The sequence below is a fragment of the Camelus bactrianus genome, chromosome 12, assembly GCF_048773025.1.
Source record: "Camelus bactrianus isolate YW-2024 breed Bactrian camel chromosome 12, ASM4877302v1, whole genome shotgun sequence".
Taxonomy (NCBI): domain Eukaryota; kingdom Metazoa; phylum Chordata; class Mammalia; order Artiodactyla; family Camelidae; genus Camelus; species Camelus bactrianus.
In genome coordinates, this window is record NC_133550.1 from 26,691,197 (window position 1) to 26,715,631 (window position 24,435).

A 24,435-nucleotide genomic window follows, 5' to 3' on the forward strand; every position below is an offset into this window, starting at 1 on the left:
GAACAGACACAAAGGAAAGAGAAGACCAAAACCCTGTCCTCATGATGCTGACAAATCAGTTGGCCTGAGCACACAGGAATGAACTAAAGAACACTTCTGCCAAGTTCCAGTTGTGTAAAAGGGGAGGATACGAGTCTTGTGGGGAACACATCATTGAGGCGTGAGCGATTAGTCAGTAAGGCTGCCTGCAGGAGGAGAATTTGGGGTGAAGTTTTGAAGGAGGTGAGGAAAAGATTTGAATTAACATGCATAAAGCTTGTCACCTGAACAAGACTGGAATCACCTTAAGGGCAAGAATGTGGTGTTTCTTTCTTATATGTTCCCTGAAGTCCCTGGTCACTCCCCAGCAGTGTTTACCAAGAGCTTGAATGAGGGACTTGGGCGCCATGTTGTTAAACTGATGAAAGGTTGGCCTTCCACTCTGCCACTGGCCACAGCACAGGATGGAAACAGATGTCACAGGCACCCGTAGAATTTTCCCTTTTGTCTTCCAAAGTCAACTCCTTTTTGAGCACTTTCTCCCTTCAGCATTGCTCACAAAGGACTCTCTGCATCTGAGAAGGAACAAATATCCAGTAACCTTCTGCTGTTGCTCTCCTTGGAAGGAGAGCATTCTGTTGAGGCATTGGAAATGTAAGGATCTCTGGTGACGGTGCAATCTCAGGAGAAAACTAGTGATTAAATTGCTAAGTTCTTTGAGCCCAAAGCTTTTTACACTTGCCGTGCAGATAAGTGCCTGATCTTACAGTGTCGTGTTTCTGACTTCTTTGTTCTATCTAGGCTTCATTTTTTTTTTCCAAAATGCCATTTTCATTTGTGCTTAGAGTTTAGAACATGTCAAAGAGCTGCTCCAGCAGTGGGTGGTTTTAAAGAGCACGTGAAGAATGAAAACTAAATGATCATCCTGGAAGCAGTCCACTAGGATCAGGGAGGAGTCAGATTGCTTTTCAGCCTTGGCTGTGTCTGAACGTGAAACAGGGAAGGGAGAACTGAGGCAATGTCACATCGTTTGGGGCCGAAGCACCATTCACCTTGAACATAGAGAAAAATTGAAGCAAGGTTTTCTTGGCGACTTTTTTCTGTGGTTCTTGTCTAATTCAGTACTTTCAAAATGGTGCTTTGTGAAGTGGTGAGAGGGCAGGAAACCCAGGTGGTGCCACTGTTGCTCGTTCTCACTTAGCTCTTCCACCTAAATCCTCACTAGAATCTACAGGAACGCTAGCAGCAATTTTAATGTTACTAACTAGGGGATTAGTGGTTTTTTAATTGGTGATTCTCGATAGAATAATGGAATCATGGCATTTGGAAATTGGAAATTAAGTAAAGAATTGGTGCCAAAATCCAACTTACAGACATTCATATTAAAAATGCTAATGCTGCCCCAAACCACCAACCCATCATGTACAAGTGAATCTAATAGGTCACCACTGATTTCCTGTGTTATATATTTTAAGAGCATGACATTCGTAAGCTGCTACACTTCCTTGACTGAAGAGGCAGAAACCTTTGCAAAACATTCAGCTGATGGAATGGTCAGCTAGTATGAGTCTAGGAACTATTTTCTAATGCTCCTCCTCCCTCAACTCAATATCAAATAGACTTTGATGCATTTTTGTAAAGGGTTCCCTGGGCCGTTTTAGTTTGGATAGACATCATTTGAAACAGAGTACAGTCACTCCCATTATCATGTACCTACATAAATCAAAGCGAGACCAGAGAATGAACATGGTGAATCACAGAGCAACTCAGAGAGAGGACAGCAATGGCTAGAAAATGAAACACAACAGTTGTATTTCAGGGACCCTACCCAGCAGATGGTAATCATCATAGCTCTTAAAATCCCACCTGATCGGTTGGAGTCCTCAAGTCTAATCTGATGTCATGGTCCACACGTCCCTCTTGCTATTAGCTGAGGTCATCAGAAGGAAGTCAGAGAGTGTGGTGTCAGTGGGTGACTCCTCAGGAATCGTAAACCGCCCTCCATTGCACTGCCCCTCCCTCAAGATGGGCTGGACATTGCTGCTCTGTTTATGTATTTAGGAAAGAATGGTTAAGAAATGCAGTTCACATTTCATCCTGGTATATACTGTGTTGAGCATCTTTTCTCAACTTGGGTAATATAAATAGAGCATCTAAACACAGTCCTGGCTAATATTCATAATCAGTACATATTAAATGCCTGCCAAATACTAGGCATTATTCTGGAGACCTCAAAATAAACCTTCAAAGGACCCCTGATTGACATAATTTTATAAATGAAGAAACTGACTTTCAGAACATTGAAGTAATTTGCACAGATACACAGTTAGGGAGTAACAGAACTGAGTCTGGAACCCAGGTCTGTCCTACTCCTAAACTCATGATCTTTTGACACCATGTGGCCCACCGAATTAGAAAGACATGGAAATCTTCCAGTCTGCAGTCCTTCTCAGACTTAGCTTTAGGATCAAAAAGCACTGGTTATGCTTTACAGAAATGTGGTGCTCAGTAGTCCGATTATATTTAATAAACATTTATTGAGCATTTAACATAATAGATTTGTGAGCAAGTAAATAAAATATGGTTCTTACCTTTAAGAACTTAACAGTCTAAGGGTAGATATGCATGCACTTGAAAGAAAACTTTTAAAAAACCCTCTGTTTATTTTGAACTCCAGTTATAGGTTAGGAGCTATGCTAGTTGCATTATAAACATTATCTTGCTTTATTATTCTATCTTTATAAGAGCCTTATAAAGTAGGTGTTTTATAAACATTCTTGCCAAGATGTAAATCATAAAAAAAAGATCTCTGAGGCCTTTATTCCAATGGGGTAAAATGAAGAAGGTTTTACAAAGATGAATGGCCCTGTGAGCTGAGCCCTAAAGAATAAATGGAATTTTGAACATTAATTCAAAAAGATACATGCACCCTAGTGTTCATAGCAGCACTATTTACAATAGCTGAGATATGAAAGCAACCTAAATGTCCATCGACAGATGACTGGATAAAGAAGTTGTGGTGTATTTACGCAGCAGAATACTTCTCAGCCATAAAAAGAATAAAATAATAGCATTTGCAGCAACATGGATGGACCTGGAGAATGTCATTCTAAGTGAAGTAAGCCAGAAAGAGATACCATATGATATCACTTTTATGTGGAATCTTTAAAAATGACACAAATAAACTTACTTACAAAACAGAAACAGACTCACAGACATAGAAAACAAACTTACGGTTACTAGGGGGAAAGGGGTGGGAAGGGATAAATTTGGGAGTTCAAGACTTGCAGATACTAGCTACTATATATAAAATAAACAAGTTTCTACTATAGAGCACAGGGAACTATATTCAATATCTTGTAGTAACTTATGGTTAAAAAGAATATGAAAACAAATATATGTATGTTCCTATATGACTGAAGTATTGCACTGTACACCAGAAATTGACAAAACATTGTAAACTGTGACTATACTTCAATAAAAATATATTTTAAAATAAGGAAGAAATGGGATTTTGACAGGACAGCTGGAAGAGGAAGTTCCTGGAGACAGCCTTCCGCACCGTGTGAAAAGTAGGAACAAATCCGTGGCGGCAGGAAAGCGTAGGGCTTTTCCAAGTGAGAGCAGGTGGTTTGGATGGACAGCGTAAACTAGGGCCATCACACGGGTCGGAGGTGAAATGTGGACCACAAGCCTAAACAGTAAGTGATAACATAGGTCATGAAGGCCACGCACAGCCTGCCTAAGGAGATGGGACATCATAGGAAATGGGAAACCCTCTTCCTTCATAAAGACTTCAAGTAAGAGAATGACTGACCAGATCTGATCTGATCCAGAAAAAACACAGAGGCTTAGTCAGAAGCCTACATCGCTAGCCGTACAGAGTCTCGTGACCAGTGCATTGGAATTATTTGCTACAATCATTTTCTTCTTTAAAACATTAGTTTTAAAAATAAGTATTTACAATACAAGTAATTAGCATTTTATAAGATTTTTATACTTTCCTAATGCCAGGGGCTGGTGATCATGTGCTTTGATTAACTTGAAAGCGAAAAGATTTACCTCCTTCTAGCCATGTGGTGTAAATATTAGCCACCTGAGAACTCTCCTTTTAATTCTATGAACTTGTATTTAAATCGTTGTCCCATTATTTCAGGGCATGAGTCTGTTGTCTCCAGGAGATGTAGACTCTGGAGGATTTGGACTCCATTTTTGCTTTCTTTACTATCGCCCACAGCACTGGAGACACCATGATCACTCAGTGAATACTTGTTGAATGAATGAAGAATTGAATGGAGAGTCCCTAGGTTAATTGTCCTTTGCACTCTTAGCATCAGGGTGAGTGATCAGCCCAGGGGCCACAGTGCAAAAGACTTTGGGACTTCTGAAGAACCGGATTTCTATAAATTGTCAAACAGATAATTCTGTGGTCTCTACAGATCAGTGGGCTCCACACCCAGAAATTCTAACTCACTAAATCTAGGCTGATGGAAGAGGTTGACCTGGATGAGGTTTTTCTAGCAGAGGAAACTGTGGACCACTGTCCAAATCCAGCCCATCACCTGTTTTTTCTTTTTTTGCATGACCTGCAATCTGAAAATGGTTTATCTATGTTAAATGGTTGGGAAAAAATCAAAAGAATAGTATAATATTTTGTGACATATGAAAATCAAATGAGATGCAAATTTCAGTATCCAAAAAGAATGTTTTAGTGGGACACAGCCACTCTGATTTGTTCACACCCTGTCTGTGGCTGCTTCCCCTTCATGGGGCAGAGTTGAGTCGTTGCCACAGAGACCACCTGGCCCACAAAGCTGAAAATATTTGCTATCTGGCCCTTCACAGAAAGTTCGCTGACCCTGGCTTGATTCTGTCTTTCTGGCCCTCTTAATCCATTTATATGGGTTTCCTCCTTTGGTGTGCAAATGGAAAATGAGTTTAAGTTCATTAGTAGAAGCAGGAAACCTTTAGTTTTGCCTTCAGGTGTTTTTTTCCTCCTTCTCTTGAGAGTCTTGAATGTTCTGTATGTATCTGAAGTGTCAGAGCGAAAGAATAATGAGGTAGAGTGTGTTTTATCCATTAGTATATCCCTTTACTATGGGGACCCTGAAGTGTGGTTTTCTTTTTGGGTCTAGAGAGCAGCATTCCTCTCCGAGTCATACCCCATTTTTAGTTCACACTCGGGCTGTCAGCTCCACAGAACAATGCCAGATGAGCTTAGGATCTCCTAAAAATCTCTTCCGTTTAGGTGTCTGCTCATGTCTCATCGGGGTAGTTTTTCTCAGAACAGCTCGGGAGTAGTGGAATAACCGTGGGTGTTGAAGAATATACGTGACGTCCCTGTTTGGCGTGTTGCTGTCCCGGGACCTACCACCTGTCCCCTGTGCTCTGCAGCTTTGTTTGTGCTTCTCAGCATCATAGCTTTCTGGGGCTGCGGGCCCCTTGGGCATAGCGAAAGGAGGCAGGACAGCCTGTCTTTGGTAGGCTGAAGCTGTTCTGAAAGGTCAGGGAGGCAGCAGGAGGCAGAGTGAAAAATACTCTCACCTCTTCACATCTGCCATTCACTCCTGAAGCACAAGTGACCTGACCTCCACTGCCTTCATCCCACGGAAGGCACTTAACCTGCTGAAGCCCAGAGATGTGTCTCAGTCTGCATCCTGATGTCTCTGCTGAAATATCTGAACATTGACCACTCTTTGCTATTTCAAGCTCTCCCTCCTTGGATCCCGGAGCAAAACCTTGCCCTGATGTTTCTTCTCTCATCTGAAAGCTCGTCGGATCTGATAGGAGCTTCTCTTTCTGCCTGCCCTTCCCACGTCGCTCATCTCCAGCGTTGGGAGCGAGGCCCCCGACGTTTCCTTCTGTGTGCCCATTCTAAGTAAGCTTGGTGAGCGTCTGCGTTTCAGTTATGACCAATGTTTCAGTGACTGTATTCTTTGCTGAGGTGACAGTGCCGTCACTCATCCGGTCATCCTTAACGCCCTTCTTTCTCCATTTTCAGCACTCACCGTATCCTGTCACTTGTTTGCTGCACCATATGTTCTGAGTTTTCTTTTCCTCCGTTCCCACTGCTGCTTGCTTTGCACAGCCCTTATCGTCCCTCCCTTGGGCTGTTTGCCCTGGTTTCCTGCTCGTTTCCCCTGCTGTCTCTGGTCTTCTCTCTCCAACCACGCTCAGCACCCTTGCAAGCACTATCTCCAAGGCAGAGGACTCATCGCTGTCCTATCGGGCGCCTTCAGTGGCAACCGTTCACCCCAGGGAGAACGGTTTAATGTCTTATGTTGGTTCTAGCATTAGGCTGAGTTTCTGATCTTGCCCCTTGTCATCCGCCAGGTGTAGTCCTCACTCTGTTCACAGAAAGACTCCTTTTTCCAAAGCACCTATTGCTTATTTCACACCTCCGCTCTTGTGTTCGTTACCTTCGTCTCCATCTGGACAAATCTCAGCACGTCTCCTAAGCCCCAGTTCAGGTCTGGCTCTTCCCCTCCTGAAATTGGTACTCCTCCTCTTCGCCATCGTAGGAGTCTGCACACACCCTGAGGAGAGCTCCGTTCACAGTGTACTGTAATTGTTTGTTTACGTTTCTTCACACGGCAGACTAGGGCTCCCTCCTCTCTGTGTTTTCCGTCCATAGCACACTGTCGATCTTATCAAAAGCATCCATGTGAACCTGGTGTGAAGATGAAGTGTGTTCAGGCTGTATGTCTGTACCTACACCATGGCCCTCCAGGTGCTGTTACCAGGCATGTTAGAAATGAGTAGTGCTGTGAAAACCCAACAGGGCCATTACCAGCAGAAGAGGTGTATTTCCTTCTCTAAATATTTTATTTGTGTTGTTTCTAGGCTGAGTGTAGATAGCTATATATAGTCACTGTAGAAGTCAGGTGTGGGAAGAATAGTATTATTTTAATAGAACCGAGGAGAAGAGAAGAGGAGAGACTTCCAATGTCATTGTTAATGAGTCACATCCGTTAGATAGAAAGTTTAATTTCCCACAGCATTACAGAGAGAGCTTGGTAGACGGTTAGTGTCTTATTAGTCATATAATGTATATATGTGTAATATGTAATGTATATATGCATATATATATAAATGTCATCATTATAACATTACTGAGTTATATTTCATCATATTCATCCTCAGAAAATTATTGTAAGTCTAATAGTAAAGGCAGGGGACTTCACAGGGTTAACCCATTGGGTTTAACACATGGTCCCTGCCTTATGGAATTCAAAATTATATACATAAGATAAGTAATAATATAAGGCAGTTTGAGGTGTGCCAATTAATGGCAAATAATAAGTGAGATTCCATTTTTTATTTCTCTATACCTTAGTATAGCTCTTTGCCCACAGTGGGCGTTTAATAAGTATTTGCTGAATGAATGAAGTGGCAGTGGGACAAAAGCAAATCTGTAGTGATTTTTCAGTTGTTCTTTCTTCACTGTATGCATATAACTGGAGTTGGGTCTTAGTCTGTGTTTGACACTAGCCAGTTGTGAATAAGAGTAAGAATTTATCCTTAATACTTTTCATGGATCTCAGTTACTACCTATGAAGAGAAAACATCTTTAAGATATTTTGCAAACTGAGGAACCAAAGTTAATAAATGTGTAATGTAAATAAGAAAGATAAATAAAACATAGAAAGGTATAAAATGTATGTAACTGAAAGCTACGTAAATTCTGCTACTTCATTGAAGGCTTTGTCTGGCTTGCTGAGACACGTTGGGTAAAAGTGAAGACAAAAGTCTTTAATGACATGAGGCAAAATATTCAGGAAATTTTAACCATCTTCTTTTCAGTGGGAACAAATTGCTTTCAGACAGCAAAGCCTAGGAGGGAAACCACCTGAGGATGTGGTTCCTTCTAGAAGGTTCCTTTTAGAGTCTTTTTCAGAAGGATGTGTAGGGTCATTCCAGGTGCCTCGCCAGCTCCTCTGGAGTGGAGTGCAGGTGAGCCGTGTACACTGGATCTTTGCTGGCTTGTCATATGCTCCAGGCAACCCAGATTTACCCATGGAGCCTCCTCAAGACTCAGCAAGATATCTTTTTTTTTTTTTTTAACAAAAGAATGGATGATCATCTTCTAACTCATCTGTTCTTCTGTATCTATACATGAAGGCTAATATTTTCACAAGCAAGCTTAAAAACATCAGATATCATACGGTCATCCCCCATGGCCTCTTCTTTGCCTGTTGCAGTTTGGAGCTCCATCTCAGGAAGAGAGAGTCACATTTTGAAGCAAATGTAGCTCGTTCTCCAAGTTTCCCAGCGCAAGAAAACTAGAATCTCACTGATCTGCATATACTCATTCTGTCTTCTCTTACCCCTTTATTCAACCAGAAAAGGGTTTTTCCCCCAGTAATACTCTTGTAGAATTTCCATGGAGCTTGACGCTATCACCACAGTGAGTTTTGTTTTGTTTTTTAAAATCACATATGTGTAAAAAAAATCGAAAGAAATGTTTATATTTAAATAAAAGTTAATGCAACAGGTAGTTCTACCAAAGTAGCCCCAAATTGCACTTTTACTTCTCCATTCTCATCGTAGAAGACACCCTGACAGTGGCTCAGCACTGACTTTCTTTGGTTGTCTTATTGACAGTGATATCGGATGGACTTAATTTAATTGAATAACTGCATTCTTAAATGAGGAAATGATATTTTTTCCAAGTTGACCTATTTACATGCCCTAGAAGAAAGAACGTGTCATTTATAGCAGCCTCGGTTTATTATTTCAAAGATCAAATTGTGCTGCAAAGAATTCTTTATTCAGATGTTCATGTATTTAGTTTTATCTAATATCAAGGCTTACATCAATCGTAAGTCAACTTTCTCAGAGTCTGAATGACCAATTTGATGGCAGTCACTTTCTTGTTCTAAAATTTGCTTTTCTTTTGAATTATTTTTACTATTGTTAAGAGAATGAGCAAGGTTAGTCAGTAGAGAATGAGCTCATCTTTGCCACTCCAGCTATTTTTAAACTCTGGTTTCTGAAAAGTGATTGAATGGAAGCAGTAGAACTACATTCAGTCAGACTGACCCTGGCCTCTGTGAGTGTGAGCACCGGGTGAGTTTATTCTCTTTTGTTGTTACTTCTTGTTTTTCAACCACACTGTTTCTTTTGAGGTTCTGTCTTTTCCCCTGCTTGTTGTATAAGAACGTAGCAGCCACAGATCTGTCTATATTTTAATACATGTCTGTGAGTGATTTTCTTTAGCTCATCTGATCAGTTAGTTAAATATATATGTAAGAGACTTGTTTAGTATAAGTTCTGTGTTATGTTTTTCATAGAATGAATTCTAATTTCTGCAGAAGTCATCAGATACTTGCATTTAAATATTTTCAGGAGTTTTTACACGGGGAGTTTATACTATATACTCACTTCCATATCATGGTGTCAAGTAGAAATCAGTTCGATATGTTAAAATGGCGATGGAAAGTATCTTATTTGGTAATTCTATATATGCCAGTGAGTTACTTTGCAGAAGGCGATGTTAAATAGTCTCACTCCCCTCCTAATTTTGGTTATGTCCACAACTGTATATTCAGTTTTTCTTTCAAGAAAGCCACATCCTGGAAACCCAGAAAGAGATGCTGGATTGCTGATTCTCCATTTCTCTTTGTATCGTTTACAAAGCAGGCAAAACAATTTCTGGCATCCGATTTTTGAAAACCATAAAATCATTTCACCACCAAAGCCCAAATTTTCTAAATCAAATTTTGACCAAAGAACACATACTTTGGCCATTTATAAACCTTTGAAATTAGGGCTTCGCGTAGAACTTTCCAGACAGCCTTCAACAAAGCCATGTCAGCACATGTCCTGAAAGCATGTTAAATTGCACAGTGCTCCCCCCACATATGAGCAGCATTTGCCACAGAAGGAAGAGAACTTAACCCCCGAGCGGGCCAGCTTGTTGGTACAGGGGTGACAGGTGTGCTCCAGCCAGGATGCTGGGAGGAGCTGGGTGGGAGGGGGTGCCTGTTTGAGGGTGCAGGGAGCTGGACCCCCAAGGTCTGGTTGCAGGGCTCCTTCTTTGCAGCCCTGGTTCGGGAAATGATTTATGGGAGCCGCAGCCCATGGGCCATACATCACCTTCCTGGTCGGCTTTGTTGACACCTTGTCACATTCTTGTGGGCTTGAGGAATTCATTGTTCCTGTTTGAACTGATAAGAACCAAAAAAAAAAAAAGAAAGAAAGAAAGAAAGAAAGAAAAAGAAAAAGAAAAGGTTTTTCTCACTGAGACCTTGGGAAAGGGCGAGGGGTGGAATGTTGACAGGGAGCGAGCAGCGGGGCTGCATTTTTCCCAAGCCAGACAGCCTTAGCATCGCTGCATCTCCCTGTCCCCGGGAAGCCTCACCCTTAGGTGTGCAGCTCTGTGGGCCCCCTGGAAGTCCTTTTCTGGTTCTGACCTGTTTCTTTTTGCTGGGATGGAACTGGAGAGGAGCTTTGGGAGGAGTAAAGGAGCGGGTTTTCCTTCAAGAAGTGGGAGGTAGATTGGCTGAGAGGAGCTGCCAGTAGAAGGTAGAATGACCCTGGGCACTGGGAGAATGTAAAACACGCGGTGACTTTTGATGTGAGCCGGTCTCTTCGAAGTTCATCCTTTGTACAGTGTACTTTTCGGGCAAGCTGCCATGACGACCTCTCCCCTTTGATGTGTAGCGCCCTATGCCTCACTTAGTCCTTTGGCAGCCTGCACGCACAGGCTGGCATCTGAGCCCAGCCCTTGAAGACAGCACAGTGTTTCAGAATATAAACTCACAGAGCCGCTGATGTATATGTAGGGTATCATCTCCCACTTCCACGGAGCAAACAAACCATCTGCCTGTTGTGTGTGCTTTTTAAGATCTTTGCAGAATAGTCTTTCTGATATCTTTGCTTCAGAAGGGAAAAAAAAAATCTAACAGATTAAATGTCTTTTCATCCAAGAAAAGTAACAGGTCAGATCGTATAGACCACCTCCTCAGATGGTTAACGCTCATCATTCCTTTGCGAAAATGATGTTTTCTTTGAGAGCAGCTCAGCACGAACACAGTCCGTTCACTAATATTCTCTGTCATCAGCTTTTGTTGATTGGAAGAAGAACCCTTCACACCGCAGCCAAGGGCTGGATGTCCAGGGAGTTTTGCATCTTTGTGTTACCCTATTAACAAGTTCTTGTGTTATGTCATAAATCACTTCACCTGGAAGCGGCATTCACACATCCCCACTTAGGAGCCTCCTGTTGAACTGGAGCCACAGCTTCTTTAAACGGCTCTCGGCAGCCACGTTTCCTGTAGGATGCACAAGTACAAACTCCTTCTAGCGCTTGATTTACTAAGCAGTTGCTGTGCCGCAAACAAGGAATGCTCGAAGAACTGCCAAGGTAGGTGGCCAGACAATGGGATTCCAGAGCTGACACTATGATAGTACTGAATGCAGATGGAAGTGACCTTATAAATGTGTGATGATGCAGTGATTGGCACGATTACCATACGAGAGTAATTTGGGAAGCATACACCTTCTTTAATGTCACCCACCTCACTCTAAAGTGCTGTCTTGACTAACACTGAAATGTGTGACTACAAGCAGTGCTGGCGGTATCTGCATCAAAATTCTAACACACATCCAGCTTTGCAAATCTATTAGCCCAGTTTCCCCAGTTTCTTGCAACGCCGAGGAGCCAGCCAGTTCTGCCTTTGCCTTTTTCTTAGCTTGGAAGCTACTCTGGTTTCCAGAATTAAGTTTATTGACAGTGTTTCACTGCTCTCTGCTGGAGAAGTCCAAAGCTAGGCCAGGCTTCTAGGGCTCCCGTCACTTGCAAGGAATGCAGGTGAGATGGCTCAGCTGATAAACTCCCGGCCTCTGAAATTAAACTCAACACAAGACTTATTCATGCTTGTCGTAGGTCACAGTTGAAGAGCCATGGCTTGCAGACTAGAGACGGGTTTCTCGGACAGGAAGGGTGGGCAAGATGAAAATGGATCACTGCCCACTCTCCAGTTTCTTACTTCAGATGGTGTCCTCTATCAAGGTACCCCATGGAGTGATACACAAGTCAACTTCCATCCTTCCACTCTGATGCATAGATACATACTTTATTCTGTTATATGCATCCGGGACAGTTATCCCCCAACCCCAAAGGGAGAGAAAATAAAGCTCTTTTGACCAAACGATATATTTCTTCTAAACTCCTTTACTACCGCGCACGACTGGAGAAACAAGTATTTAACCAAATAAGCCGAGACTGTGTTAGAACATTTTTTTCTAAAGCTTTTCTAGGCAGGAATCAATATTAATTTCTGTCTTCATTGGCATGAATGCAAAACCGTATCTTAATTTAGATGTTAGACTTCTCAAGTATGAAACAAAAGTACAAGTACAAAAACAAAAACAGACAATGCTTTAGGTGAATATTGTCTTTCATATACCTATTGAGGGTGCAGACACACAGCAATTCATGCACATGGACATGTGTGGTTACGCCTATATTGTACGTATATGTAGTTTGAAGGGATCAGGAGACAAGATATAAGCATAACGTCTCCAAAGTGTTCTATGTTCTTTTCAGTCTGGCATCTTTTAACTGAAAAACAACTTGATGAACTGAAATCATAAAAAGCCAGCCTTACAACAGCATTGAAGTGCTATTCTGTTCTGCAGCATTCCAAGTGAATTATTGCTGTGCTGTCAAAGAAAACAAAAACATTTGGGAAGGACTGTTTATTTTACAGTGGTTGACCAAAAGTATGCAAGTGGTTATAAAAAAATGTAGACAGCTAACGATGGGAGGTGCCGCTTGTTCATTCTGAAATCCATTCACAAACCTTTGACACTAACTCTCCACCACGAGAGATAATGTTAGAGGGAAACACATTGTCCGTGGGTAAAATCCTAGCACTTACAAAGCATCGCCGTTCAAAGCAAAATAAATAAAACCTCTGTCCTCCATCCTGTATCACTGGCCTCTCCTCACTCACAGAGCCTGGTGGAGGTTTTTTTGTTTGTTTGTTTTGTTTTTTCCAAGAAGAGCAAGGAAAATTTTGCAAAAATATTTCTCTCGGAGGTTATGGCAATGCGATGTTTTTGTGCTCGGCAGCATGTATTGCCCTTTGTATTTAAAGATCAAAATTAAAACTGCTGTTGACAATATGAATAGGCTCTTTCATTAAACAAATACTTCACTTTAGAACTAAATGGGGAATTAGAAATCCTTAACACGGTTCCGTCGTAGTAATGATAATAAAACGTATACTCAGAGAAGATAAATGACTTGCTTATAGTCGCATAGCCAGGCGGTATGGATGGATAACAGTTAGAAATAGATCACTGTTTGTGTTACAGTATGTTTTGCCTGAGAGTCAGACTATATATAGTCAAGACCTCATTGATATCTCCTGGTAAATGCTTATTTTAACATTTAAGGATTTCTCATCAGCGAAGAGATCCTTATTCCAGGAGTCTAGGTCCTGAGGTTTAAGTTTCTTTTACTTAAAAAAAATAATTTTTTTCATTGCAAAGCCAGGATCCATTTACCTTCTGATGAAGGTATCAGATGTACCATCATCAGATGTATTTCTGAGGACTGGGAAGGACTGTAACTGGCTCTGATTATCTTTATCATGGGGTGAAAGATACAAAAAGCTACTTGAGAGCTCCTAGCGTGCGCCTTTTACATCAAGCCGCTTGAGAAATACTGATGGAAAGAATTCCTTTCTGTTGACGCCAGCGCTTTCTGGGTGGTGTGGGACTCGCAGGAAGGCACCACGGTGTGAGTGTATCATCATGATGCACAGACGGTTTACCGCCATTCACATGGCGCAGATGCCGTGGACAGCCGGCTCTCCTAAAGCTTTGCCCCGGAGTGGAGAGAGTGAGAGAGACAGAAGCAGATGGAAGCAGAAGCACTGGCATCTGAGTCCCTACCTCGGCAGCTCCTCCTTGTCTCTGAGGGTCTCCGGAGTCGGGGGGTTTGGGGTCGTGTCGGCCCAGGAGATGGTTGTCCTTTGGACAGCTCAGCTGTGTGTGTGTCCTCGGTGAAACGGCATCCGATTTTGTTCAGATGGAGCATCTGCCTTCCCTCCGTGACATCCTTGGGTTAATCACGTGCTTGCTGGCCAGGATACGTAAATAAAACTTGGCTAAAAAACACTTAAAGGATTATGAAGCAATCTTGCTTAATAGTAGCGAAACAAAACAAAACAAAACACCACTCCAGCAAATCCTCGTGTGTGCTACTAAGTAATGGGAAGAGTCGGCTATGACTGGAACTGTCCTGGCTGGAGCCTTTGAGTATTGTCCTAGACCCGGACAGAGAGAGAATGACAGGAAGAGGAGAAACTGTTTTGCAGGAGAGAGCTTGACTCTCTCTCTCTCTCTCTCTCCCACTCGCTGCAGACAGCCCAGCACACTTCCCTGCAGGCAGTTGCTAATGAGGAGCGGGTGCCTGTGAAGGAAGCCTGCTAATCCGGGGAACCGCCTTTCCCGCCTGTGCCGGGATGCCTGAGTCACTGCCGCTTACGCATCCTTGAGCTGCACACCTTTCCCCGTGTGCTCAGAGGTGGCCTGAGCCCTCAGGAGGTCCCCCAGGAGGTTGCAGGCTGCGGAGTAAGAGTTTCAGAATGAGGGTAGTGGGTTCCTGTGTGGCTCTGTAGTTGAACGTCTCCGTCTCCTGTCCCTGGGCGGTCAGTTGCTAGCACAGGACTGAGGAGCATTACTTCCAAGTTGTCTATCAGCAGATCTGTCTGCTCTGACCGGAGGGAAACGAGCGTGGAAACCCCTGGTGCCTGTGCCTGCCAAGAGCAACCTTAGTCAATGAAAGAGCTCGGCAGATGGCGGGGTCCTGCGTGCCGACCTTTCTGCTGCGCGTAGGAGAATCATGCGCTGCTATTTCTGCGGCTTCTGCCAGTTGGCCCCTGCCCACCTTTTCTGTTCGTACTGAAGCGGCCAGGAACTGAGCGAAAAGAGGAAGCCTCTCGGCCGCGCTCCGGGCTGAGCTGCCAGGAGTGCGTCTGTAGTAGGTCCAGCAGCAAAAACAAAACAGGGCAGAGCCTGGGGAGGCCCGGCCAGAGCAGCTGAGCGTGGAAACAAGCCCGCCCGCAGCAGCAGCAGCAGCAGGCTGTGGAATGTGAGGCTGGAAGGGAGCTTCGAGAGTGGCTGCCTCCTCTCAAAGGTGGGAAACCGAGGCCCAGAGAGAATGTAACTCATCTGGGCAGTGACCGGGCCAAGTCTCCTGAGGACCTGTCCACACTGTTGTTTGATTTTAATAGCTCGGGGATGATGATGTAGCCCTGGACAACGTACTGAGTCTCCCTGGCCTCAGTGATTTCATCTGTAAAATGGGGATGAGAATGGTCCCTCCCTGCTGTGAGAATTAAATGAGAAAGTGTCAGCAAAAGCCTTGGCACCGTGCCTGGCCCTAAGGAAGCCCTCACTACAAGTTGACCAGCCTTACGTGAAGGAGGGCTTACGATGCAAGTGAAGCAGGAAGAGAGAGGGAGTCGTTCCTACATACCTGATCTGTTAGGGAAACGTTTTTTCAAAGGTAAATGCTTTCACCAAGGAGAGATATAAGCACACTTGAATTAGGATCAGGTTGACAGTATGATTTCGTTCAGTGTTGCTGATGTTATTGGAATGTTTAATCAAACAGCAGACTCCCCTCCCCTTCCAGGAAGAGCCCAGCTGGAGTAAGGGAAGTGGGTCATGTGAGCCGTGGGGTTGTTGCTGTTTGGACTTCCTGAATCCATGTTTATCCCCTTTGTGAAAACGAATTCTGAACCTTCCTGACTGAGGGTTTAGAATATTCAACTTGGAGGTTATATTCTGATGGAGAACACTTCCTAAAAGTTGAAGAATTGTTCTAGGGTAAAAGAGGAGAGGAGGTGGGGGATAAAACCACGTTTGGGGAAAAGACTCATGAGAGAGGATTTTTGCCCCCTCAGGCCCCGATGCCTGGAAGGAGTGAGGAGCCAGTTTGTAACAACACTTATTCCCACAGGGCTTTACATCCAGTTCTGACACTGACTGGTCAGGAATCACTCAAAGACAGGATATAAGAACAGTGACCGTTCGTTGAGCCATCACCGGGTGTCAGGGGTTGTGCAAAGTGGGCTCTATGTGTTATCTCCCTTAATTTCCAGAGCAATTCCATCAAGTATTTCCCTCTTTCGCAATGAGGGAAGTGAAGCTTAGAGAAGTCAAATAACTTGTCCAAGGTCACTCAGCTAGTAAGTGCTCTGTGCCCTGTCCAGCTTCCCTCTCAGTGGTGAACTGAATTCTGACCTGAAGTTCATCTGTGTGGATTGCTGTTTTTTCCCTGTAAATTAAGAGCTGCACTATATCCTTGCCAAGACTTCTTATTTCAAAATTCTAAGTGTTTCCAGAAAGAGGCACAGTTTATAATAAAGAATCTCGCTTTCCAAATAAATTCTATTCTATTAAAATTAAAGAACCAGTTGCCTTTTTTTTTAATGCTATGTGTGTATCATTCAAATTAGAGAATTTAAGAAGAGATTCAAAACTGGGAAAAATAATTTCATGTGATATTTTGATATAGGTGCATGCTCAGTGGCCCTTGAAAAACACATTTTTTTCAAATTATGCCTGCTCAGTTGATAATGACTGAACTGTGTTAATGCACAGGTGTATCTCCTTTTGCCTTCAAAGGCAACATTTGAAATTTATTTGTGCTGGCCTTTATTTCTAACAAAGATTGTCCATTCATGCATATAATTTATATATTCAAAGTAAGACATCCAGATTGTTCAGCATTATTACTTTGTGAAATTTATGTATCAAAAATTTTTTATGTTCTAATGGAATTATGCTTCTAAGTTCTCAATATTTATCAGCATCTTTGAAATTTTGTTAGTTACCCTCATCCAGATTAGCATGTGATAACATTATCTGTGTGACCTTGGACAAGTTTCTTAAGCTCTCTGAGCCTTAGTTGCCTCAGCCACAAAATGGGAATTTTGATGGGGTCATCGTATTATTACAATGGGTTGTTGAGTACATTAAATGAGTTAATTTCATAAAGTGCTCCAAATTGTGGCTGACATACAGTGCTATATATTTGCCAACCAATATTATTAATCACTGAAGGTTTCCAAACTGCAGTTTTCTAATAATTGTATCCACTAGGTTGTAAATCTTAATAAGCCTTTCAACTTACTCTATTTTTAACTGATATTCAGCATTTATAAAGTTTGCTTTTTTCACTTCTCTCTGGTACCTATAAATTATATTTGTGTAAAAAGTCTCTCTTAAGAAATTTTCGTGTTCTTTTACTTCATCCTCTCTTTAGTAACTGGTGACTTACTGTTTATTTTTTCCTTGGAATTTTATCAAGAGCAGCTTTTGATTTTAAGCTTTGACTTATAATGCATCCAATTACGCTCATCTAATTGATTTACTCTGAACTGCAGATTATTTTAGGTAGAGTTTGCCCTCAGTTTGTTTCTTGGTGTCCGAGTTCTAGAGAAAATGTTTTCAGCCCCAGTCATGGTAAATAGTGGGTTTTAAAATGACATCACGAGGTACATATTTCTCAGATACAAACGTTTGTTGTTATGTTCTTTTGGCCAGAAAAGGCTCCTCTTCCTGGGAAATGTGGCCACAGAATGCTGGGTTTGAGTTTTATTAATATCCTTGTAGATTGAAAACAAAATGTTTTCCCTCCCCGTTTTTGTTCTTTTCCATTTGGCAAACCCAGGGATTTGCCACATGAGCCAATGTGTGTCTCATTTGCTTATTTTCTTGTGCACTAGCAGCCCTGGTGATGTCATCTGGAATGTGTACAATCCCTGGGAGTAAATAACATGCTGCAAAACAGTTCGCCTGGAGGCAGCAGGAGCATTCATGCACTTTACAGTACACGCTGAAAATCTCAGCCCAGTTTCCTTGTGAAAAAACAATGTCACGGCAGGCAACCTCTCTCACATTCCTTGGTTCAAATAATAATAATTGCAACAATGATATGACAGGATTTTTATAACTAATGACTATAATCTGAGAGCCACGTTTTCCAAATTATTTTAAAACTTGATCTGATGATATCAAATATCTATGCCATGAAAATGTCTTCAAAAACAAACAAATTACCAGGTTAAAAGATCAGACTCCTCAAACTTGACTTACATAAATATCTCTGTTGCTCTGCTTTTACCATTCCCGAAAAATGTTCATTGGCGAAAAGTGAGTGCAGTTTTTAGAGTTACTTTTTTCAAGCTGACAGCTCACTTAAGGTTAAAGATTGTCCAGCATCCTTAGTCCATGTTTCTTCCTCCTGATGGGGATCTCCTTTTGAGTCATCGTTCTTGCAGGGAATTACTGAGAAGTACATTGGCTAAAAGACAACACAGAGGTGTTTGTGGAAAGAGGCAGAAATCCAACCAGGGCATGCCATTGAATTCAAGAGAGATTTCCAGACAAAGCTTTCCAATTTGCCAGCCAAGAGCCCACTGGCAGTGGTCACTTTTACTCTCTGCCTTATCTTGAACACACTCTTGCTTTTTCAAGGCACAGTCCATTGAATTCCTCATTTCCTGTTTTATTCATTGCCTTCCTCCTGCACCCCTTAATAAGTAAGCAAGACTCTCTTGAACTATAGGTTGGGTTATGAAATTCTTGGGATTTTTAATGACTTTGAGCTCATTTAGAAAGTAATGCCTGTTTCTCGTGGCCCAGAATTATAGAAGGCCAATTACCTCACTCTACTTATTTGGCAATTTAAGTGATGCCTTTTCTATAAAGAGCTCATTACACAAATGGCCCCCTGTGCAATCAATGTTATTTCAGTGGGGAATTTCAAAGACAGAAGTTTGATGACCTGTTTTAAAGCCAATTCGATGAAGGCAGTGAAAATCTTGACTGTTCTTTTTAAAGCTGGCATTCCAGTGAACCACCATATGGAAGAATATTCAAAAAAAATGTTATATTTAGAATCTAAAATTCTAAAAATCTTCAAGAACCATAGTCAGATTTTAACTTTTATAATTAAAATAATTAAACAGTAAAGAGTCCTTGGAGTTTGATCATTAGGACCTCTATGGTAAGACATCTGTAGTCATTACAACATACCATAGACAAGCTTTAAAAAAAAAACTTTTGAATTTATTATTCTAATTATACCTTCCTTACATTTGACCTCAAGGTGTTATGTGACTTTTGGATCACCCGTTAGGTTTTAGAGTTTCCTCTTGATCTTTTTCCCACTCACACACACACACACACACACACGCATGCACACACACACCCCTTTACAAAGCCTACAAGAAATAGCAGTTGTTTTTTCTGAGGTCATTAATCCCCTTTTCCGTAGTGATTTTCAGGGCATAAGATGTGGTTTGTGAGTTAGGAAGGCAGATACCTTCCTAAAAAGAAACCTTTGAATAAAACTTTATTTACACCTTCCCCTCATTGATTCGTTTACCACTATGTATAGAGTGCCTTGGCTCACTACGCATTTTTATCAGATTATCTCACACAGCTCTCATAACAGAGATGACTCAGGGACCATCATCCCTGCTTAGAGATGCACTCGGCCCAGCTTGTCTGAGTTCAGCACCGGGGCTGTTTCTCCCCGTGGTGAGCTGCGCTCCACGAGCATACTAGCAGGGACTACACGCTTGACAGCTTGCTTTATTATGCTTCTGAACCCTACTGTCACCCTACTCCAGTCTACGCCAAAATATCCAAAGTACTCAATGTTTCTTAAAAGAAATTTTAAATGTGCCCATTTTAATCTCCTAAACTTCTTTTTATTATTCTTGCTACATAAACTTCAGTATCCCAACTAGATATCTAAGGCTTCTTTAATTTGGATTTTAATAATGCCTATTATTGTAATTAATACAGTATCACCATTTTTTTTTCCCTCAAGGTCCAAGAAAGAAAAAGGGCTTTTTTTCCTACAAATCAAACAATCCTCAGTGCACCACGAGCTGCCAGCATTATCTGGCATTTGTTTCTTCTCTTTCCCAACAAGATAATCTTAGCACTGAATCGAGGGTGCTCAGATGTACTGGAGATGTATAGACAACCTGTTATAGTAAATACGTGTGAAGTAAGTAACTGTATATACACACAGATAAAGACAGATGAGTACTCTAGAGAGTTTCCATTCCAAGAGTGCTACCAGGAAACCCAGTACACGAGGCCAGCAAGGTGTAGGACAGAATATTCTAGCTTTGCAGAATGGTGAATGAATCAGAGTATGACTTTAAAGAAGTAGTTGTTGACAGATCTTAGTTTGAAAGTGGTTTAGGTCATGGGAAGGTCCGTATCAGGGTTGTCGTAAGGACTATCTCATTTTTTTCCTCACAGTAATTCACTGAGGTGGTACTATTATTATCCCCTTTTTACTGGTGAGGAAACCAAGGCACAGATTGGTAAAGTAATCTGCCGAGGGAATTCAACAGCTACTAAATCAGTGATAGCGCCAGACAGAATGGGTTGGCTTCAGAGCCGCCTATCTGGCTGCGCTATTTTCTGTACACTCCTAGCCCCACTTATATAGCAGATCACTGTGAAAAATTCTTCTTTCTTTTTCACTAAAGAAAATCCAGGCTCTCTTCCCACCAATGCTTACCCACTTTTATTTCTTCCGTAATTACAGCAAAAGTGGATCCATACAGCATCACCAACTCACAGAGCAGCGAAGTAGCAAGGAATCTTACAGCTTCCTCTGGGCTGCTTTTATCAGCACAAACACTAGTTATTCTACTGCAAATTTAGTAGATACCAAGTAAAGGCCACAGTTTAAGCACAGCACTTAAACCATTGTATTACCCTGCTCTATTCAACCCCAACAGGGCAGAGACCATGTTTTATTTATCTTTGTATGAGCAGGCCTTATTAGCACATAATAGCTGCACAATTTATGCTTGTTAAGTAAACGGGCTGATTAAAATAATAGATCTTGGTTTTGAGTCCTTTCAAAATCCTACTTAATCTTCCATTAATAGATTTATGTAATTTGATTAATGCAAAGAAGAGTGAGACCATCACCTGGTATTATTCTAAATATCATATTTCTTTGTTTTTTTAAACTTTTTTTATTGATTTATAATCATTTTACAATGTTATGTACTAAATATCATATTTCTTAAGATGAAAAAAAATTTTTTTTGGCAGCCATATGACACTACTGACTCAAGCTAGCTCCATGGGCTCCAAAAATCCACACCTCCATCCCCATTCCCACCGTGCCTTCAGGTGGACCAGGACTCCGTGCAGGGCTGGCCTTGGATTGGGATGAGGTTGATAGGACCCCTCTGCTGCTGCTTCTATAGACTCGTGCATGCAAATTGGGTGTTGTACCCCTCCTTTATCTCCTCTTCCATGTCTTCCTCTTCGCAGCCATTGAGACAAGTTGTCTTTTTAGTGCAAAACTCGGAAACTTACCCCCTCCCCCAGTGCTGTTTTTGAATCCAAACCCTTATACCTAACAGGCCATTGAGAAGACGGGAATAAACAAGCACTGTAACTCCAGGGAGCTTCCTGGTTTCAGGATCCATTTCTGCCTCTTAGGGGCCAGACAATGCTAGGTTCACAGGAGACTCAGCCAGAAAACTGGCAAGTCAATTAATCTGTAGTTAACCACAGCAATAAATGCACACAAAGGAAATGCAGATGTAAGTAGGGGATAAACTCTGAGTGGTTCCATCAGTAGTGATTCATGATGTTGAACTACAATAATATTTTCCTCCATACGGTCCCCCAGTGCCCTCTGTGGCCCTGGAACAGAACTTGGGGATGACTGTTGGGCTTGGAGTGGATGCTGTGGTCATGGCTGTCAAGATCGGTCCAATAGCTGTTAATCTAGCTGACACATATTTTAATTAAACAGGTTTTGTTGAAAGTGGCATTACGTTCATTTAGGGGACAGTGGTAGTTAAGAGGGTGGATTCAATATTAAAAAGCCCACAATGGCAGAAGACTAGTTTCTGGCTTCTCCAACTTTGGGCTGCAGAGTCAGAGGAGGCAGGGCAGCGAGAGGAAAGAGAAAGGGACACTAGGTTGGGTTACAGCCTAAGCACTGCCTCCCTGAGCTACATCACATGGAAACCACTTCTCAAATACCCATGGGTCCCCGTTTCCTCACCCCGGTGGTGTGGCGATCATTTCTCAGGAGTATTCCTTGAGAGCGTGAATTTAAAGAGCCCAACCCCGCGCCAGGCACAGGGGCTCCCCTTCCAGAAGCGTCAACCCCTCTTTTGTGAACCTCGTCCTTCCTCTCCAGCTTCTTTGCCTCGTCCCTCAGCTGACTTTTGTCCACCTCCTGCCCACTCCATCGATTTCAGCAATCCCCGTTCTTACGAGAACGTGCCCCCTCGTCCCCCTGGCTTGCTGAGTGCGGCGTGGAGTGTCCTGCCTCTGCACCGGGCACGCGCACTGATGGTCTTGGCTGGACGACAGAGACTGCTGGCAGGAGCCTCAGAGGGAACACACTGTGGGAGCAGCATGAAAGAATTTGGCAAGGAGGTGCTCGCCACATGATTGTGATTCATACTGTACTCTCGAAGTGTGGCGAGAGGGCTAGGGAAGGCTTTTAATGCCAGCACACAGAGAGCAGAGACACTCATTTTCAAACATCACATTCTTTTTATAGTACAGGCATGCCTCATAGGGAAAATATTGAACTTGGCCAGCCAGCACCATGAGAGTCGTCCCAACTGTGATTTTACTGCTTGAGTCACTCCCTGAATCAGATACTGGCGGCACGGAGGAAGTCTTCTATTAGAGATGCTTTGAAACGGTGTTTTTAATTAATTAACACCAACCCTGGGCTGGTTTTTAATTGACTTCTCACGGACTCCTTCTTTCTCTCCTGGCCTGCCACTTTTTTAGACACTTCCTCAAGGTCTCCGCTGGTTCGTTTCTAAGTATCTCGGTGAAAGGGTCACCTGTGTCGGCTGAAGGACGCGAGGGAACACTTCAAAGTGGAGTTCGCCATCTCTGAATGAATCTGATACATGGGAACAGTGTAGTCGGGGGAAGGGTCTCCAAGAAGTCTGGCATAATGCTTTTTGATCCCTTCAGCCGTCCTCAATTCATTCATCCTGTTGTTAAAACTTAAAAACTCGAGCTGGCCAGCTGTTGGGAAAAGTCCTCAGTTTTATTTCAACCAAATGCTGCTGCCTCCTGGGGCTGGAACAGGGCTGACTTCAAGCACAATTATAAATGTGTAGCTCTTTCGAGCGGCGGAAACCTACAAAATGGCCTTGATTCACAGGGCCCCTTTGGCTCAAAGGCTCTCTGCTTCCCGTGTGCCATAAATCTGTATCTGCATCAAAAAGTGTAAAGGCTGCAGTGTATGGAAGTCCCTCTTCCTCTGTGAGTGTGTCTATGACAGATTTATACTGATGGCTGCCCCGCTCCTCAGTCACAGATCCCTATTATAGTCATGCCCCACTAACTCGGCCCCCATTTCCTGTAGCCGGGGAGACAAGGTCCTGCATGAAGGAAGGAGGGCTGAAATTACAGCTCCACTCTCTAATTGCTGTTAGTACAGGAGGACCTTTACGGGCCGCAGCAAGACCCACTCTGTTCACAGAACATCTCCCGTCTCCTCCCTAGATCTGAGGGTTGAGTCTCACAAGATCAGCCGTGACATGGCACTCCAGAATCCAACACTGTATGCGTACAGGCCAAAAAACCTTTGAAAAGAAGAAATAACCTCTTTTCTAGTTTTTGATATCTTCAGCATGATGTCATTTTTCTTCCAGAGAGCACAAGTGTAAGTGAGGAAGAAAAAAAAGAGAGAGAGAAAGAGGGAAGCATTGAGTTCACTTAGAGGTTTTCATATTAGTATTTGTAGATGGGTGCAGGACAGTTTGTTTTTGCAGCCACGTCCTGATTGGAGAGGTTCATCCTTAGCAAACATTGGAGATTCCAGAACCACGACAGCTGGTTAGAAAGAACCCTCTTCTGTTCTGCCTCCACCTTCACGGTTTACAACTGGCCAGACAATCCCTGCTGACAAAGAGCTAAATCAGAGCTGTAATTCCAAGTGTTAAACAGTTAAGTGACAGACAGTTTAATTGGTCTAATTCTGGGGAGACTGGGATCAAAAGGGAAAGATAGCAGAACGGTTTGAATCTTCTAAGCAAGAAAAAAAAGCAAGACTGGTGCCTAACTTTCCGACTCCATTTAGAGTCTAGTCTGCATAGAATAGCTGTTCCTTATCGTTGTGTTTGTTTTTGCTCAGAGTACTCAAGTCTATCACTAGCTGAAGTGGAAAGTTTCTAAAGGTATTCTTTTATCTCTTTTTTTTAAATTGTAGTACTATAAAGAAATATAGAGTAGTAAAAAATTACATAGCTAATAACAATTGCAATGTTTTTGAATTTCCAGTTCTTACACTAATTTTTCTTCTCTTCTGTTGGCCGGCCTAACATGAGCATGGTTATGTGCCCCTGGAGTTTGTATTGTATCCACTGCATTTTTGTTTAATATACTAAAGACTCT

At 42.4% G+C, this 24,435-nt stretch overlaps 1 protein-coding gene and 1 long non-coding RNA gene across 3 annotated transcripts in view; one reads left to right on the plus strand and one right to left on the minus strand.

Moving 5' to 3' along the window:
* The window catches only part of LOC141579403 (uncharacterized), a 273,585-nt gene extending 256,343 nt beyond the window's left edge, over window positions 1–17,242 (minus strand). Inside the window, exon 1 of the long non-coding RNA XR_012510654.1 lies at window positions 13,888–17,242. This is a non-coding gene — a long non-coding RNA (uncharacterized LOC141579403). The remainder of the gene's footprint in view (window positions 1–13,887) is intronic.
* The window catches only part of LOC123612969 (high mobility group protein HMGI-C), a 131,778-nt gene that overhangs the window by 41,235 nt on the left and 66,108 nt on the right, over window positions 1–24,435 (plus strand). The gene's annotated exons all lie outside the window — the stretch shown is intronic.